General features: G+C 41.6%; 2 long non-coding RNA genes across 4 annotated transcripts in view; one reads left to right on the forward strand and one right to left on the reverse strand.

Annotated features, from left to right (window-relative positions):
* LOC148224253 (uncharacterized) overlaps nt 1–16,382 on the reverse strand; it is a 48,715-nt gene that overhangs the window by 21,928 nt on the left and 10,405 nt on the right. Inside the window, exon 3 of one of the 3 annotated variants that reach the window (XR_015802821.1) lies at nt 4,595–12,556. This is a non-coding gene — a long non-coding RNA (uncharacterized LOC148224253). The remainder of the gene's footprint in view (nt 1–4,594; nt 12,557–16,382) is intronic. The other 2 variants (XR_015802823.1, XR_015802824.1) reach the window with 2 other exon arrangements.
* Nucleotides 35–10,959, forward strand: LOC148224254 (uncharacterized). Its single transcript, XR_015802825.1, has 3 exons — nt 35–1,017; nt 7,580–7,834; nt 9,801–10,959. It is a non-coding gene; the product is annotated as an uncharacterized LOC148224254 (long non-coding RNA).

Consider the following 16,382-nt stretch of genomic DNA (forward strand, 5'->3'; position numbering starts at 1 on the left):
AAACAGAAATGTGAGGTGAGAGAAGGTGAAGAGAAAGGCAAGATCGTATCGTTTGTTGTGGCTCCTCCCATTGTAGATATAGGTAGATCTCAATGGATGAAGTGTTATCTGCAGAAGTTTGAAGCTAGGGGATGGGAATCGTGTCACTTCTGGATCCCAGGAGCAATTTACTTTTAGACCCCGGGTACAGTGAGCAACAGTGTGACAGCAAAGGGCTGTTCAGAAACTGTGTTTGTTCCTGAAGCTTCTTCCCCTTTTCCCCTCCATTTTCTCATGGCAGTGAGGCAGGTGCCATGGCTCCCCAGTGCAGGTGGCAGGAGATGGAGCCCTGCCTCCTCCAGTGCTGCTGGGTGCAGCTGACCAAGCCTCTGCTGGCCCCAGCAGCCCGGACTGGGAAGCAGGCTCTGATACTGTGCACAATGCTGCCTGATGATTCACTCCAACTCGCTTTGCATTCCCTTGGGAACACAGAAGGGAGCCAGGGAGCAGATCAGCACCCTACAGACACAGTTTCCCCAGGCATAAGCTTACCCTTCCAAGTGAGCCTATGTCCTTACTTAAGGGGAGTATGGAAAACCTGTCAGAATAAACACCAATCAGGATTATTGCTGTGAAGTACAAAGCAAGGATTTAGCCTTCTGCCTCCAAATCTCGTCAGTACCAATACGAGGTGAGGGGTGAGCTTGGGGGCTGTCCTGCAAACTGGGCAAGGTGCTGATGCAGAGCTCTACCAGTAGGCCACTGGGCTGGCCTGGAAAGAGGTTCTTTAGCAGAGTAAAAATACCTGAATTTGACAGCCAGCATGCTGGTTTGTGTATGCATAATTTGCTGTGATCATGCTATAAATCAAGATGAGACTGCTAAAATTATGTATGACCTCATTTGATAGATTATCTAATAAGAAATTTGCTAATGCAGTTTATCACTTAAAAAGCCATACGACTGCTAAGGATGAGTACTTTACTGCAGCACATTTAAACCTAATTGTCAGAGGAGAAAAGCAAGCGGATTTCAGAGGTGAGTTAGAAGAGCATCCTTATGAGGATGATGTCTTCACTAAATCAGTGGTGCAATGCAGCAAGCAGGGTGGAAAGGAGTCTCCTCTGGATAAAGGTACAGAAAGCTGCTAGACAAGCCTGTGCTGTGTGAGAGTACTGCATGGACTCACTGATCAGTAGCACCTTTATAAATGTAAATAGCTGTATCCCAACTGGCATGCTTGCTTTTATTTTTAATCTAGTGTTACCTTTTGATTTTTCTGACATTTCAGTTCTGTTTCACTGTCTTGCAAACAGATCTAAAATCCCTGATATGTGCAAAGAAACTACCAGCCTAGACCTCTAGCTCTAACTTGCTATTCTGGTTATAATGCCTGTCAGAATAAAAAGGGTAATTGTTTTGCTTCTATATGTTGCCATCAAATATTTTTGTTCTTCCAGTCCTGTGACTCATTTAAAAAGACTGAACATCACTTTGACGTACACAAACAGAACTAGAAAGCAGCTCAAGCCAATGAAATAAAGCATGTTTTGCAAGTTTGTTAATCACTTATTCTGTTACAACCCCAAATTTATGATAAATATGATTAAAATATAAATTATGTTTTCTTTGCTGATGTTTTTCTAAAGCTCATTCTGGGGTCTAAATGCCTGTATATACTACCTGGATATATGATACTGTTCAAAGCCTCTGAGATAAACATTAAACCTCCTCACAACTCTGTGTGTGTGTGTATGTGTGTGTGGAGGGGGAGGTGTTAGAGAAGTGATGATTTTGAACTCCATTTTAGGATTGGGAAAAATGAGGTGGAAACATGAAAGAGCTTACAAAGGGGCACACAGAAAATCATTATCAGAGCCAAGGCTAAACCTCTGACTTCCCAGATCACCATCTCATCTCCTGACTGCCCAGAGCAAAACTTGTAAATGTCCCCTTTCTACACCCCCGCACCTTGAGCAAATCCTGCCTCATTTGTACCCTGCCCAAAAGGGAGAGTTTGTTCTTCTCCAGGGAAAATGATGCATGATGGCAGAAATGGGGAAATCAATTGCTGTACAGAAAATGTGACCATTGGCACAAGAAGGCAGGAGGTAGTTTTTCTGAGCTACTGCTATTACAGTAGGAGGTGATACCTCCACATTGACTTAGGTGTGTGACTAATGATTTGGGATTTTAGAGGAGCTATTGGTGTCACAAGAAAATCAAAGATACTTGTAAAACACTGTAAATGCCAGGGCCTGGGATCAAGGAGCTGAAGAAAGATATTTTGGTAGAGGCATAAACTAGCGTCAGGCAGGGGGACCCCCATGACATTTGCATAGGAGGCCCACCTAAATATTATGATGTCTGTACTGATAATGTAGTGCCAGTTGAGTAGCTGGGACTGTTCCTGAGAGACCTGGAGCCTGCATTTCTGCGTGGACACACAAAGCTGTGTGTATACATGTGACTGGAGTGATTTACTTACACAAGAGAAAAACACAAAGTAATGGCAATATCATCTGTTCATTAAATGGCCCAGCTCTAAAGGGGCAAAGCCACTTGAGGGGTAAAGGCATAGTTCACCATTTGTGCCTTTCCCCACTGACATTAATTGATACAAGCTGAGCTAGTGAATTTTACATTGAAGACACATCCCTACAAGAAGCTGGACTCAGGGCATCTGCTCACTCACCCTAGACTGTCAAATAACATCCTGATTATAATTTTTGGTCACAGTTGATGCGCCCTAGGACAGAAGTTTCATCATAAAGCTTTCATTAGTCATTCTTTGAGTCATCCTGTTTCATGAGCTCTTACCCCTACCAAGATAAAAATCTAGTTATCAGTAACAATTCTCAGAGACCTACCAGTCAGTGATTCTATGATGCAACCTGTAGCAGCCAGGCAGAATTTACTCCTCCATATTATATCTCCTGCCAGCCATCAGCAAGGCAAAGTAAAAACAGCTGATCTGAGCCCACAGTATTGCAGCGAGATTCCAAGGGAGAGATGCTGAACCTCATTTAAGACTAAGGGAGAACCAAGAGAAGAAATAAAAGTCCTAAGCCTGTACCCTTGAAGCTGAATGGTTCTTTTCCTCAATACACATCTATTCAAAATAAATGCTTCTGATGCCTGCTGGGCAGTAAACCTTGCCATGTAGCTGCATAGACTGTGCTTGGCCATATGGTTAGCAATGCACCATGACGAGAGACATGTCATAAAAATAGTACTGGTAGAAATATTCTTAAAACACCACTTATGGGCCAAAAATACCCTCTAGAAGAAACAGACCGTGAAAGTACATATTGAGGTTGCTATCTGGTAAAACAGGCAAATGCTCCTGCTGTGCAAATCAAAAGGTGGATTTTTTTTTTCTTTGAAAACATTAGGTAAATATTCCTAGAAAGAACAGATCTTAAATGCATGGAAGGGACTACAGCATGCATCCACTGATCAGTGGTTTAAGATTGCCCAGAAAAGTCCAGGGGATGTGGGAAGAGAGCAAGGCTGCAGCTGTGGTCATACCTGAGGACTAGGATACATTCCTTCAAAGGGTGGAAATCCCACCCTGCCACACCGTCTCCTAGATCACATGGGAGATCTTTAGCTGAGTCACCAGAGAAGAGCAATATAGAAATTTCCAAAGCTGGAAGGAGCAAAGTTTCACAGACATCCTATTATGTACAACTTACATAATCGGAGTACTCAGCTGCTTTAGATAATACAGTGATGGAACTTTATAGAATAAGAAAAAGCTTCTCACAGATAATAGTATAGCAAGAATGGAATTTAAATGCTAAAAAGTTGGTGAAATAGGTCCCATTTTCCTTCAAGCTTTATTGGACATTTCCAAGAGGGACTTAATGCAACAAAGATGATTCCTCAACTCCTATAGCCATGACATAATTTACACTGAACTGTGACTTCTCAAAGCATTATTTTGCTTTTGGAAACAGAAGCTTCTGGTGACTTAGAAACAAAAGACAAAGATCAAGGTTCAAACAGTAGTCTTAAGAGGACTGGTTTTTTTCATGTTGAATTGCAAAACTTGCACTAACTTCAGTGTGGATTCCTACTCTCGTCTGTATGCAATACCTAATGTCTTGCAAAAAAACTCTTATCTCCATGTACATAAAGATAAACACAAAAGTCTTGCACAAGTGGCTGCAGCAAAGGACTGTAACTAATGTTGAAGAGTAACAATGCAAGCATGTTATACCTAGAAATATTTATTTTTTGATCACAAATTTTGGGGTTTATCTATGTTACATAAAATACTGGGTTTTGGATCCTCCACTGGCTTAAGTCATAGCTCTATATCAAAGGACATGGAATTATGTTGATTTGTATAAGATGATCACATATTTGTAAAACATATTTTGGCCTAGATGGCTGATAGACTAGAGTAAGGGAGTAGAAGGATAAACCCTTTTAGAAGATAATAATCACATGCGTCATGAGGGTGAGCAAGAAAGAAGTATGTCCTACCTAGTGAGAAATGCAACCTTCTTTCATATGTACAGGCCATGTTATCTCTAATGAAATAACAGCACCTTGTGCTGCAGAAGCAGGATGGACACACATATGAACAATACAAGGGAGGGCTTACTTCAGAAGTTTTCCTCTGCGCTGCTTCTGGTACCTTCCTCTGCTTGCTTTTCCAAAGTAGCACCTCCCTGGTGGTTCAGCTTCTGTGCAGGTTACTCAAGGACTCTTTTTCAAGTACCAGTACACTTGCAGGGATAAGGTTTATCTGAAAGGCAGGCTATGCAAACGAACATACAATAAACTTATGCAGTTCCACATTTTTTCCACTCCAAAGATTGTTCTTCCATCACCTGACACTTTGGTGCAAAATGCATCAACAGGCTAGAAGCTGGTATGTAAACTTCACATGCCAAACATAGGGAACACTAAGAGCATCCATAGCTGAAGAGTTTCCATGACTGGACAAGCCCACATTCATGCGAGGGTGGAAAACTTGGTTTACCAACAAGTCAGGCCGTTTGCTTTGGAATAATTTGATCACTGTTGGCATTAGACCAATTAATAGTTTACATGGTGCAACTGTGCTTGGGCAAGCATAGGCTTCCAGCTTCCATGACTAAACACAGGACTGAAAAAGGCAAGGAATGATAACAAAGGAATTCAAGTTATCTACTACCAGAGAGCAAACCTGATTTCCAACCAAACACTTGCCATTAAAAAATGGTTTCTCACAAATTCCTCATTTCCTTTGTAGAGTCTCATATCTAAGTTTAGCCAGGGATTAGAGGTAAGATGCCAAACCATTTTGCTTATTGTCAATAAAAGTCTGCCATTTTTTTGCAGCAATAATAAAAATAAATGAAAGGTGCACCTGTGGTGCTGCTCTTCCATCATTTTGAAGCTGTTCTTCAGGATATTGTATTACTTTTTGTCTCTGTTTATCTCCAATTGCTATTTCTTGGCAGGCAAAATTCTTGGACTGTGTTATGTACCAATCTTTCCAGCATCTAGGTTTTCACAGCGTTATTAATACTCAAGAACACAGGAACAGATCTAAAATAAATATCCCACTGTACTCTTCACTGGGTCCTATGCATCAGCTGCTGCACTAGGATAAAGAAATGCTTGGTATTCCACAACTGGATGGAGAACAGAGAAGGGAGAGCTCACAGTGAGATGCCGGGAGCTCGCTCGCTGTAAACAAACAGAAAGGAAGATAAATCAAAGCTGTTCTTTGATCCCAGCAGCCCAGGCCATGCTCTGTTTGACTCCACAGCAGTCCCTTTGCTCCTGCAGTCACCAGGAGTGAGCATCACTGAGCCTCTGTCCCACAGAGCAGCTGGGCTGGTGCAGCATTGATCAGCCTGGGAGGAATCTGTGCAGCCAGACAGGGGCAGGACCCTTGCTCTGTCCCCAGGAGCAGCACAGGAACCCTCTCCTGGAGGAGCAGCCAGCTCTGCTGCTCAGTGCTTCCTGTGACCCAGGTGCCTCGACTCCGACTCATCATGTTTCCCTCTCTGCTGCTCCCAGAGGACTTAAAGGTGTTCCCCCAGATGCTATAATTTAGCCCTTCCAGGCATCAGTCCTGCTCACCCATGCGAGGACAACAGAGTATTTAAAGCTGTAACAGCCAAAGAATATATTCAAGAATCTGTGATAAAAGCTACAATTTTATGCACCGTGGAGCATCCATCAAGGAAATGCACAGAGCTAGTGCCACAAAGTAATTACATGTACGGAGTCCATTGTAAACACAGCTTTTATGTGCATCAGCACAGCTGGGGACAGTGTTTAAAAATATAATTATGTAATGCATTTTATGTGGTCCGTGAGCCATTCAAGTGATACCATCGGTTCAGCAAAATTGCATGCAGCAGGTCTGTATCTATTGACCTGGGCAAAGAAATATTTTTCAGAAGCGTTATTTTTTTTCCTGCCACAAAATAGATTTGTCTCCGATGCCTATGGGGGATTTGTGTCTCTGTCATTGGCTACTTTCTCTCCTACTTTCACCAATGAAGGAGAAAGAAATGGGGAGTTATTTTTGGCCTTGCAGCAGACTCCAGCATCTAAATCAGTTAGTTCTGAAACCACTTGGGGTGGTGCCGGTTCTGTTTTAATGGCTTTAGAGGGAAGGAATTTGTGATGTCTGACTGTTAGTGAAAGGAAACAAAGCGGCTGTTGTGGGGTGGAAGGGCAAGGCAAGGTTAAGGCTCTGTGTAAGGAACCAGGGTCCAGCCTTCAGTACTAGATGTGCAGCAAAGGGTGAGCTGTGGCCAGGGCAGCACAGAGGAAGCTATTACTGAGCCACACAGAGGCTTCAGTTAGCAGGAGATCTCTATTAAAACGAGCAGAGAAAGCAAGCTTACAGCTACACTAACTGCTGACACCCTCATACAGCCTCCTCCCTGCCACCCCCCCATTTATTTTATCCTCACAAAGCTCATAGTGTATGAGCTGCAAAACATGCAGAGGAAGCTTTGCTTTCCTCCTTGTTCACTCTGCAATTGCGGCTCAGTTGAGGTGATGCAACAGTAAAATTTCTGATACAGTGCTTCACCGTGCTGCTAAATGGTAGGAGCTGCAGCATCCACAGATGTTTATCTGAGACAAAAACTTAGGTTTGTAGATACTACTTAATGGTCATTTTAAGGCCCTAAGTCTTTCACTACTTTGCAGACAGTAGATTATATGTCTCAGCTAAATCCTACATGGAAAATGACGTTTGAGCTGTCAAAGTCTCTCTAGGAGACACAGAAGATTGTTTTTTTCATTTAAAGAGACCATCAAAGAAATCTGTACCTAATTTCATAACAGAAGATCCACAGGTGGGAGTAACGAGATAGTTTTTTCAGCTAGCCAGGAGCTGCCTGGCACAGAAACAGGACTTGATGCTAATTTCTAAATATAGGATCTGATATCAGAAGAGAGATTTCCTTTTTTTCTGTTAGATGCTGGGTCATGTGTAGCATACAGAAAAAGAGAGTGGGGACCAAAATCCTGGTGTCTGCATTCCTGATTGCATGCTGGCATCATTGAGAAAGAGAGACATAGCTCGTTGCATTCTCTCTTCCTTCCGATGAATATTGTATTTCCCTTTGCTTAGTGGGATGGCATTGATCGGAAGATGGAAGATTTCACAGCCAGAAGAGTCCATCACTGGCTGCAGCATGGCACAGCAGAGCCAAGTGGGAGTGCTGCTGTTGGATCACACCCAGACGATCAGCACTGCTCGACAGAATAGCTGTTTGTCTGAAGGACAGGCACAGGCATCATCCTGCTGTACTTTCAAAAGGAAGCAAACACAGCACTGTTTGAAAAATCTCCGAATTGCCATATGTTTGATTCCAGAGCTCCCAAGGTATTTAGATGTTTCCTTCCCCATGGAAATCTCTGAAAAATACATTTTGTAGATGAAGCTCTTCGTGTTCTCTGTGGCAGATTGTGCAGATATAGACTAATACAGTGCATGCCACCTCATTTCAGAGAAAGCTAGGGCAGCTATCCATGCCTTGCCTCCACTGCACAGCCTACTGGCACATGTTGCTGACCATATTTCATGTCACATTACACAAGGAAGATAAGGTTTCCCATGAACAATTTAAGTAAGCAAATATTCACACACATATATATTACATACATACTGAGCATAATCTTTATATATTATTAGGGAAAGATTGATTTGCAGGAGGTCTAAGCAGTTAGATGGTTTCCATAATTCAACTTGAGGAAAACCAAACTTTTGCATTTCTAAAATCCTTCAACATGATTTTTAAAGTTGCACATAGTGGAATTTTTTCTGAGGAATTTTATCAACACAATTACTGCTTTGCAGCACAAGACATACAGTATAGTTAGTAAAAGTGAAACTATTTCCTCCTATCATCCACACAAACAAAGTATAAATAAGCTGTACTTCAAAATTAATTTTCTGAGCAGAATTGGTCAGTGGCCAACTACAAAGTCCTTCAGACTTTACTGTCAGTATCAAATGTAGGAATTTTATGGTAGGAATTTAAGACGTAACATTTTATATTCTCCTGGGAATTTGCAATTGTCCACTTGAATGAACTTGATAATTTAGAGCGACACATATTTAACACAATGCCTGCAGAGAGTGAGCTGGATTTTCAAAACCACACTGTTAAGCCAACACAGTCACAAGGTTATATGTCTATAGCTTGTTTATGCATGAGATAATTCCTTTATGAGTCTGGTTCAGAATGTGTGATACCAATAGGTGAAGAGAAAACTCTTCTTTATGTGTCTTGTCTAATCCAACTGGCACGATGAATATAAAATGAGTTGAAAAATTTACAGTTTTGGACCCTAAAATGCTATATTTACTACCTCCCAAAGGAAACATGTTAAGTAGAGTACTGTCAGCAGATGAGACATGGGGAAGAGGCAGGAATGAACAGGCAATGCGACTTCCTCAGGATCACATAACAGCTTTGTAGAGGAATTCACAGCAGAGCCCCTGACTTGTGTTCCACAGATTGCTAACCACTCTCAGGTCCAAACTGCTTGCAGTGTGCCTTTCCACAAAATATCACAACACTGCACTACCATAGAAGCTGCAGAGACCACGTTCATTGAACATTTATTAAACAGATCTGGTTTAAGGTTCTTAACAAAAAAGTTACTTGAAAGGGTATGCTCTATCCAAGTGCATTCAACAGACCTTTATAGCTTAAAAGCTAAGAGCAAATTTGATTACAAAAAACACTTTCAAATGGAATGTGTTTTATATGATCACAGGGAAGCTTCAAAACATAAAATTAAATAATTTATATCAGTGCCTTCTGGGTGAAGCCTAGCTGTGAATTCAGAGGTAGAAATATGCAGGCAGAATGTTGTGTCCTAGAAAGAGGAACAAATGCTACTTCTACCTTTCTGAGAGAACAGAGAATCCCAACACTGACACGAGCACAGAAAAAAAAATATTTAAAAAGCAGGGAGAATCCTTCAGACTGTGTGTGCAGACACTTCTGAACATCCATAAAGAAATTAGTGCTAACTATATCTATTGGCTAACAGAATTACCTAGGTGTAACTAAAACTCTGATTCCTTGAAGCCAGTCACTCATTCTTAAAATATGGTACATATGTGAAACTGTTACCTCTTCCAAAAGAGACAACTGCCCTGGCACAGCAGAGTAAGTAATACTGCAGGGTAAATGGTGGGATTTGGTCACAGGTCTGAAGGAGCGTTGTAAGGAGAGCCCATCAACCCCTTGCCCTTAAATTCCTTCAGTGCCCTTCCTTTAATCCCTGATACTAATGTTATTTATACAGTGTTTATTAAAAGTGGTTTCTAATTTCAGGTGCCTCAATAAAACCAGCCACCTTATAGGGGTTTGCACACCTCTGTCTCACTCCAGCTGAGATAATGGAAGCAATGGGCAATATCTGGTCTCATCTCCTTCCCTATGACTGCAGTAACACTTTCTCACTTCTTCAAACACCACTACTCAGCACAAATGGCTGCTCAAGCTGTATTTCCTTAAAAAGGTGGGAGTTAGGGATGCATTGGCTATTTGGGAACTTGCAGGCAAAATATGTTTTTTAAGTAAGAAGATACCAGCAGATGGATTTCATGAAGGAAAAATATGGAGCAAAATGCCTTAGCCAGTCCAAATAGTTACAGCAAAGAAGAAATGTGAAACTGAAACCCAGCTTGTTGACTGTATCTTGGCAGTGTGCAGTTTCAGGTAATAATTGTCTTCACCAGATTCAGATTCTCATGCACTTCCCAGCCCATGAAATGGAAAGTTGAGAACATGATCGTCCTGACTGAGAAGACAGAGAAGGTGGATGGCAGCTTTGAGCTACTTGGAAACTACAAGAGACTCAGCTTTTAGAACAAGTAGGTGCTGGTCAGCCTCATCCATGGTGACCCTCCAAAGTACCTCACAATGAGGAGATTTCCTTTTGCTCACAATGCACAACAGCAGAAGTGGTGGTATGGCCTCATCAACAAGCAGGAAAACAAAACAACTTCTAAGTTATTACTGCTTTAAGGAAAAAGAGAAAGTGATAACCAACCTCTACCTACAGCACCATGTAAGAGCACTGTGACTGTTTCTTCCTCCCTTGGAAAAAGTAGGTAGATGGGGAGAAAGGTTCACAGAAGTTCTTACCCTCCATCCTGCCCTGAAATTTCTAGAATTCTTGGCCGCTGGCTTAGACCTAAAGCCAGTTTTGAGTATTTGCTTACCTGACATGTGCAGGTGAGATTTTGGTCTATTATAAAGTGAGAGAGTTAAAGGCAAGGATGGACCACTACAATCACCCTTTCTAATCTCCAGTGTATTTAATTTCAATACAGTAACCACATAAAAAACCACATAACTGTCCTTTTAAGTACATGTTTGGCTAAAACATGTCTTCTGAAAATATATTAATTCTTGTCTTACAAAGAGCATATGAACAATCGCTCCTTAGGAGGTTTTTTTGAAGTAATAAAAATAATTTCAAAATGAATCCAAATGTCTAATTTGGCTAATTACTTACCCTCAGGTTCCAGATGTCTGAGACATACTTCACCAGTCTCCACACATTCTCTTGAGCCATTCAATCATTTTTTGGTAGTACCATCTTACCATGGGGATACTTTATACTGAGCAAGACAGCTCTGAATCTTCTTCCTGATGAAGCTAAACCAGCTCTCTATTGAGGCTCTCCACTGAAGATTCCAGGCCTCAAATCTGTTTGTGGCTTTCTGTAAAGTCTTTAATCAATACCTAGGCAATTAAAATATCTGTCACAAAACGAAAAATATTGGGACAGAGAAGGGGCATACGAGGAGTAGGAATATGCACTTTAAACAGCAAGTCTACAGCATTACAAAATACAATGTTCAGATCTAGACTTCATCTGTTTTACTCTGTTTTGTTAAGTTCCAGCCTTACCTTTAAATCTCCCAGACATATAGGAACAAAAAATTAGAGAAATCATTGTATTTTCATGTCTGAAGACAAATTTTGACCCCCCTGCATTATAGAGAGAGCTGTTCAGGCACTGTGCAGGGCAGTGCTCAGCCAGAGGCTGGGATTAAGGAGGTGTGCAGAGTGTACCCAGGACAGCCAGAGCTGGCTGGAGTGGTGCTCTGCCTCCCACTGCCAAGGGACTGCTTCCACCCTGCCCTGCTGTAGGTCACCTGCTTGGACACAAATAGGGCACTGATATTTGGGCTGCAGGCCGTGGCTATTCAAGGACCAAGCTCATATTTGCTAAGCTGTTAATTACAGTGTAGGACTTAGTTTCTAATACCACTGACACAGCAGGAAGCTCCCAAAGTCCCTACTTCACCCTTTTCCACCAGTACCAAGAGGACTCCATACTACCACTTCTTTCACATCATTATGCTTTTAAAAATGATCAGATCACAGTTTCAAGAAGGAGCTATCCTTGGAACGACATGTATTTAAAAGAAAGGCAACTTCCAATTACTACAGTCTGTAAAAGCCAGAGATCAGATTCAATTACACTGCACTTCGCAATTTACAATCTGTTGGTGTTCATTTCAGCTGTTAAATGCTCTCTTGCTGCAGACCTTCAAAATGTTCTTGCCAAATGAAAGAGCTGTGGCTCTTAGTCCAGAGCCTTACCATACCTTAAGCCATTAAAATCCAGGTCAGACTCCGGCCTCTTCTCAGGAGCCCCACTAAGGCAAGGATGGCACATGGCTGGGTTTCATTCAGCCCAATGAAGGAACCTGGTGGGCTACTGACCAAAACTGGTGTGAGCCCACATTCAAAATGTGAAGTCACCAGAATATACAAATATGCAATATGTCAGATTCTGACAGGCTCACTGACCTGGTACATGTTTCTCAGTCTGGAATTTAAATGTCTTTGGATTTTCCTTTTCTGAGAGCGAGGCTCTCTGACTTCACAGTTTGGTTGCTATTGCTGTGGCACATAAATCCTCAGAGACAACAGGCATGTGGTGAAGGTGCTTGTCCTGATGTTTCCTGATGTACATTCAGCAGATCCACAACACAAGGCAGGTGGCAAAATCCAAGGGAAGGGCCAAAAAGGCAGTAGATTCTCAGCCAGGTGACCTTTGCAAGCCTCTCCTTGTAAGTACAAAATATCCCTTAGGAATTAAGTAGCAGTGGTAAAGTCAATAGAATTGTATCAGTTCATACCAGGTCAGAATGTGGTGCTCTCTAGGAAACTATATATCAGCGGTATGAAATTAATTAATTGAAGACACAGGTTTCCAAAGAATCCCTGGCTCAGGAAAAATGCAAAGTGTCTTTTGATGTGTTACAACAAAGCAGATTCAGTAGATACCATTAAAATTGACAGCAAAAATATTTGTACAAATAGAAAATGATTACATTTCTAAACTCATCCCAGGGCTATCTCAGTCACTCCTTCCCCCATTTCTGTACATCTACTGGTATGGACCTTGTCAAATACCTGAAAACATGAAATTAAGCAGAGGAGGAGAACAACAACAGAAACAACAGCCAGCATCCCTCTTAGTATTTAGATGAGAAGTATTTTCCAACGAGAAAAATGCCAGAAACACTGAAATTATCCTCTAACAAGGCAAATCAAAATGCTTTAAGATTTGTTTAGGAGATTAGATACCAACAAAAGTCACTTCCACTAAATCTTGCTTGTTAACAATGGCTTAGTATAAAATTAGCATACTCCTGAATGGGCCATTGACCTGAGGTTGTGGTTATTTACCTGCAGTGCACCATGAAAGTTCAAAGTGGGCAGCTGCCATTTCAGATCACGGGATGCATTAATTTTGTTATTTTAAATATTATGACCTCTCTGCTCCCCTTTCTGCATTTCATTTTTTAAAGTTTGCCTTAGTAATTTTTCATTTTTGTATTGGTTTTGGGTGTGGTGGAAGCCAAACATACTTATCTGCTACTGTTCCACTAGAACATTACATTACATTACCAGCGACATGGGCTACAGGGGTTTTGTGTAATCAGGATAAATCAGAGTGATTTCAGAGAAATGCATGAAGTCAAGCTCAGATTGCACAAATTGCTCCAAAGTCAGAGGAGGAACCAGGTCATGTAGCAGACGGCAATCTAAAACCTAGATGTGAACAGGTGTCAGTTGACCCTCCTGCCATGAAGAAGGATCAGAAAAAGCACCAGGGCAGGATGAACGGGAACAAATCCTGAGGGAGCTGCAGGCATGAGGGCCCTGGTTCTCTCAGAAGTCCAAGGACTGCACAAGCATGCAGCAGCCTGCAGGGTTGCTGGCTCTTACCCTGCCAGCCCTTGGGGGAGCATAGCCAGGGCTGCCCTTGGGCAGCATCCAAGAGGTTTTGTCCCTAAACTGTGGGGCTAAGGAGGTTCCAAGGAGGAGGTGAAGTTGACTTTGACAGCCTTGATGAAAATCTCAAAGCAGCTTTTGAGGTGAAATGAGGGGAAAACTAGGAGACAGACAAACTTGGAAATGCAGCAGCTGCAATATTCATCAAAATTTAAGTCACATATGGATTAAAAATGAAGACATAACTTCTGAGCTATGAGTATCACTGGGAAAAGGAGACAGGCAATTCAGTACAAAGAGTTTCAAAGCTCTGTGTTTTTAGCTAAACAAACTAAATGTTAACAGGAGACACTGACACGAAGTTGGCTTTTACAAGGAAGAACTTTCCCTTCCTCCTCCCAGCTCGGCAGCAAGCCAGGCTGAAAGCCGATGACCAAAGGTCAGTCGGCGCTCCTGAATCTCACTAGTTATCAGGAACTCCGCTGGAAACAAATGCTTTCACACTGCACCGGAGCACGCTTATAAGGGCTGCTGAAAGCTACATTTCAATTAATGCAGAGGTTTGGGTTCTGGGCAGCATCAGCATGGAGATATTTCGAGTGGCAGTGAGTAAATCCTCTATTACTAGCAGCTCTGCAGGCAAAGAGCCCACTGGGAATAGGGAGGCAGCTCTGGTCTCCCCTGCCAGGAGGGGTCCAGGGTGGGGAAGCACCCACTTTTGCTGTTTGCCCTGTGCTAGGTTTTTTGGATAAGCTGAGTTCTTTGGTTTCTGTGATGATCAGCTCAGCATCACTGTTAGAGCCCTACATTTAATGTAACAACATTTCAAAACCTACCTCAGAACAAGTCCAAGCTTCTGCAGATGAAAATTTGATAACATGAATTTTGAGAGCCAGCTTTTGTCTGCATTATTGAAGTAGGTCTTAGAGGCCTGCCTGCCTAAAATTCCCCCAAAAGTTCACATCTCATCACTTCTGTGATACCTGTGTCTGTGTGTGTGTATATATCTGTGTGTGTCTATATATATATATATATATATATATATATGTATACACATCTCACTTACAAGGGATCACACAACTGGGGTCACAAAGATAATTGTTTAGGGAAGCAATCACGAAGCATTTCACATTTCCTGCACAAAAGACCCATTGGTTTCTCTCAGTTTGGGTCTTGGCTATAAACTGCATTCCACTTTTTGACCTTGAGCTGTTGGGAAATATTTTCTGGGCTAGACAATTAGGAAGGAAGTGAAACAATATATGAGAATTGGTGTGGGGTTGTGTAGTTTTGAGCAAGGTGGCTCTGGTCCATTGATGGCAGATAGGCCACATCTACCTGAAATTTTCTGTCCCTCAGAATGGATCCTGGTATGAACAAGTTACTGAAGGAATTTAGAAAAATACTTAGAGATCTGTCTGAAAAACATCATACTAGTTAACAAAAGGCAAGGAATTGGATCTTTTTTTCCCCATGAGACTGTGTCTGGCAACTCTATCCTGCTCTGTCACACGCATGGACCACAGAGCCTGGTGGAAAACCAAGAACTTAAGAAGGGAAATGACAAAATCATTCATCTGATATAGGTGGGCTAAAATAGAGCTAAAGAGGAAATAAAAGATGATATAGCCACAGACACTGATTAAATTAATGCGTGTTAATGAAGAACAAAACTTTTCTTCATGGAGCTAAACAGTAATTGGGACTGAACATTACCCAATATGCATAAAACAGAGAAATAAAGCTGCATTTTTTAAAATTAATTCAATTTTCTTGGGAGATGGTTGGCACAAAGTCTAAGCACAAACGAAGATCCACTTCAATCCATAGAATAGAATTTAAAGCCATAGACTCCTCTTTTCACCAGGGCTCATTACATCCTCCAGCAGGCAGAGAAGGGAATGACAGAGGAAACCAATCCAACAGCTTCAGAAAAAAAGAAGAAAAAATCCACAACTAACTGATAAGTTGGAAAATAGCAGCTCAGCATGCCTCGTGGATTTTCCTCCCCCTTTGAAATTATTGCAGCATTTATTCCTCCGCACTCTATTCAAGTTCCTTGTATATTCATCACTTCAGAAAGGAATTTGAGTGGAGTGGGAATGCATAGCCGAGTAGATGACTTGGATTTACTTATGGCTTTCTAAAAAAACGCAGACCTATCTTTGTATCAGCAGATTTTGGAGATATGCCAACAAAGAAGGTAAAACAAGGAAAGCAGTAATTCAATTTTTTTCTGCATAACAATTACCTCTTCAATTAAAGTCAGGAGAAATTTTTTTCAAGTCTTCGTCATAGTGTTGAAACATGTTGAAACACAAAATGGCTTGTTGTTCAGCAAATAATCTTTATGCCATGCAGTGTTTAAAACCCTATAGCGACAGATCTCTGCATAGGATACCTCCACATTAGTACAGAGCTTCCTGACTTCACTGTGGCTTAGCAAAGATGTGGAGCTCACTGCACATGGAGTCCACATCAGCAAAAACCATTTTACATGTTACAAAAAACCCCAAAACACCAGATTTCTATGTACCTGTACCTTCCTTGCCAAAGCAGTGCCCCTGTGGAAAACTGAGATGAAGAGGGCAAAGTTTCCTTTCTTATTCTCTATCAGGGCAAAGAGAAACTGGCTTTCACTTGCTGCTTTTC

This window comes from Sturnus vulgaris, chromosome 3 (assembly GCF_052056855.1).
Source record: "Sturnus vulgaris isolate bStuVul1 chromosome 3, bStuVul1.hap1, whole genome shotgun sequence".
NCBI lineage: Eukaryota > Metazoa > Chordata > Aves > Passeriformes > Sturnidae > Sturnus > Sturnus vulgaris.